We start from the raw sequence: 3,721 nt of genomic DNA on the forward strand, positions 1-3,721 counted from the left end.
GCCTACAGCAAGGATCTCCTCGGAAGAATATGCTTTTGAAAATATTTTGGGGAATATTATAATCGTAAAATCTTCAATAATATGCGCATCATCCTTCAATAACTTTAACTATTATAACAGACGCAGTATATTTCACCAAACTCACTATGTTGCATTGTTGTATGTTAGCATCTGGTTAGCTTAACGATACTAACAAGCTTTTTCTAAAACAGGGAAAGGGAGAGCTGTTGTCAGACTGAGATAGACTACAGCTCAGTGAGGTACAGGACTCTGTTTTAGATAGTGTTTAACTTTAGTCTAGTTATCCGTCAGTGGGACTCAAAACGTTTTGGGTCACCATTATATGAGAATAATAAAAATAGCTATGAATGACAATTACTATGACAGTAAAACAAGAATCAGTTTACAAAGGTGGAGTGATTTGGTAAAGATATCCCATAAAGAAAAAGAAAATGCTGTTTTCCCATAAATTCATTTTGCTCTCAAAGGTGCACCAGGTAGGATGGCATGGTTACTTCAATATGTAAAAACAAATCTGCCGGGGATGCATGGGGCCCGCCGGAACCCTATAGGAGGCTGAGGGACCCCCTCCCCGACACTTATAAAATAGCACTTTACCTCTGCTTACACCTATATGACCTATTTTTATATGCTGTGAGCTGATTAGTCGAGCCTTCATTGCGTAAAGAAGTCGTGGGTAACAGCTGTGTATGTCAAAGTATTCCACTGTACCGGGCCGCCTACAGTGGGGAATACTTACATACACAGTGTACCCCACGACTCTTACAATGAAGGCTCGATAATCAGCTCACAGCATATAAAATAGCATATAGGTGTAAGCAGAGGTAAAGTGCTATTTTATAAGTGTGGGAGGGGGTCCTCACCTCCTATAGGGGGTGTCCGGGGGCATGCTCCCCGGGCAGATTGTTTTTTACATATTGAAGTTAAATGCATCTACCTGGTGCACCTTGAGAGCAAAATGAATTTATGGAAAACAGATTTTCTTTTTCTTTATGGATATTTTACAAATCACTCACCTTTTAAACTGTATTCTTGTTTTACTGTCATATAGTATTTCATAACTGTTTTTCATTTATTCTCATAAATGGTGACCAAAACGTTTTTGGCCCACTGAGATAACTAGACTAAAGTTAACTATCCAAACACAGAGTCCCTTACCTCACTGAGCTGTAGTTATCTCAGTCTGACAAAGCTCTCCCTTTCCTTGTTTTAGAAAAAGCTTTTAATATCCGTTAAGCTAACCAGATGCTAACAACAACAATGCAAATAGTGAGTTTGGTAGAAATATACTGTATAATAGTAAAGTTATTTAAGCTTTTTGTTGATCAAAATGTGATTGTAGTTCGTTGTCAACCTTACCACGGTACTTAGGAGACGTCATTTGTGTCTGAATAACGTTTTGTTCATGAGTTATTGATCCGTNACACAATAACACAATAAGACAGCCCCATGTGTTTTATAACAGTCGTGTTTTCAATCTGAACATCGTCTGCTCTGTAGGTCCAGCTTCAATCTCTCAGTTTGTGTTCAATAGTCCTTTTGTGAACCTGGAAACGTTGAGTACACCAAAGTTTTATGTTAGAAATGTAAAGTATTGTTCCTAGGGCTGCTCAATTAATCATATTTTAATCCCGATTACGATTATGGCTTGCATCGATTACGAAAACAACGTAATCGAAATTAAAACGATAATTATTTTATTATTATTATTACTTTTTTTTTTTTTTTTTTTTGGGGTTTTCAGTTGAATTATACTTAAAGTTCAGGGTAAATCAACTGTTAAAAACATACTGTTCAAATGTTTTGTCTCCAATAAATGGATGTTTTCAAAGTCAATGAATAATCGCATTTAATAATCGCAATTACAATTATTGACCCAAATAATCGAGATTATGATTTTTGCCATAATCGAGCAGCCCTAATTGTTCCCCAGAACATTGAAGCTGCAAACTTGCTTTTTTGTGATCCCACCACTGCAATATGTGACATTAAAAAAAGTAATGTTTTATGATGTGTTGCGGTCATGCTGTCATCAAAGGGCAGCAGATAATGACATAACATAGTGATTTGATTGATTAGTTATTACGTAATGCAGTGTTATTACATCATATATTTGTACGGGATACAGCCAAGCCCCGCCCCTTTTTCCTGTTCTCCTAAATTGGGGAGCAGCTCTTTTCTTATTTCTAGGGTGAATTTTTAGATGATGCATTTATTAATTGGCATCATTATTAATAAGTGTTTAACGATTTTCATTTTTGTTTAATAATATTTCACTGTTTTACCTTTCATTAAAAATACTTCGAATTTTAAATTGGAGTATTAGTACTTTTACTTAAGTAAAGGACCTGCATGCAGTTAGGATGCTTTCTCGGTTGCATAATGAAGTGAACATGAATGACTGTGTGTGGAGTTATTACATAATGCAGGAACAGAAACCCACTTTGTGATGAAGGCAGCTCTTGTTTTCTGTTCTCCCGACCAGCTCGTTTCTTATGTGGATTCTGGATGGTGCACCCATGTATGAGCACACATGAGAATAACATATTGAATGTTTGAAGACTGCTGTGTTTCCATGGCTCTTAGCCAGTTGGGATGCTTCTCAGTTTCTGTCTCTGAACAAAAGCCGAGGTCACGTGACCCAGGACGATGGTGCATGTTAATTGCGTTGCATTCTGCACAGCCCTCTCTCTGCTGGTCACTTTATATTCTATACAGGCTTCAATTAAGATCTGTTTTGAGTCCTGGATCCATTGAAAATGCTAGCAAGGGGCAGCTTCATACATGCTGTCACACAGTGGGAGCTCTTCTCCTCCAAACCCCCGTGCTTTTCTATCCACCGCTTTATTTTCCTGGGTTCTGGATGGGAAAGGAGCTGAGGCAGAACAACAGCAGTGAATAGAGAGGGGGCCCTGGGGTGATGGGCCTCGCTTGGGTCTTTTATCCTCCGCAGTGAAAGGAGATTGAGGACAGTGCGCAGGGTGCCAAACTTCCCAGTGTTTCTGAGGATGTGGCCCAGGGTTTCAGTGCGTTAGCCATGGAGCCTCATGCTGCATCGCAATGACCTCACACACAAGCGGGCAGGAGGAGGCCTGAGAAACTGAAAGAAGTGAAAGAAATGAAAGAAGAAGTGAACTGGCAGGAGGAGAAATGCTAGCTGCAGTGGATGTAGTTAAGATGGCTTCATTCTGGCTGTAACCACACAGAAATGTGTGACGCTGAATAGCTTCAGGCAATTTAATGAAAGCGTTTTGGTGTTTTAATTTGAATATGTGTTGTTTAGTTTGAGCTTCATTTACAGTATCTCAGTTAATTGAATTTAAGTCAGTTATAAGAACTTACAGAGCCGGCCAGCTAACCAATCAGATCAGACTGGGCTCTGGTTTCAGACAGAGGGTGAAAGACACATAATGTTGACACACAATTTATATTAAACTTCACCGGATAGGGGACTTTATGCTGCATTCAGGTGGTGTAGGAATATTCTGAAAATTAGCTTGAACTCCCGCTGAAATTGGAACAACATTTGGTAGTCTGATCCAAATGTGTCCTTATTGGAGGTCAGCCCTGCTCTTGTATCACGTTGTCCTGTGATGTGATTCAGTCGTCCCACCTCTTTCATAGTAAATTCAACACCGTGCCTCTCTCCTATCCTTCCCTGAACTGATTTCCTGCTATACAACTCTCCTCGAATGACATT

The sequence above is a fragment of the Notothenia coriiceps genome, unplaced genomic scaffold (genome assembly GCF_000735185.1).
Source record: "Notothenia coriiceps isolate Sejong01 unplaced genomic scaffold, NC01 NC01_scaffold00024667, whole genome shotgun sequence".
NCBI classification, from domain to species: Eukaryota; Metazoa; Chordata; class Actinopteri; order Perciformes; family Nototheniidae; genus Notothenia; species Notothenia coriiceps.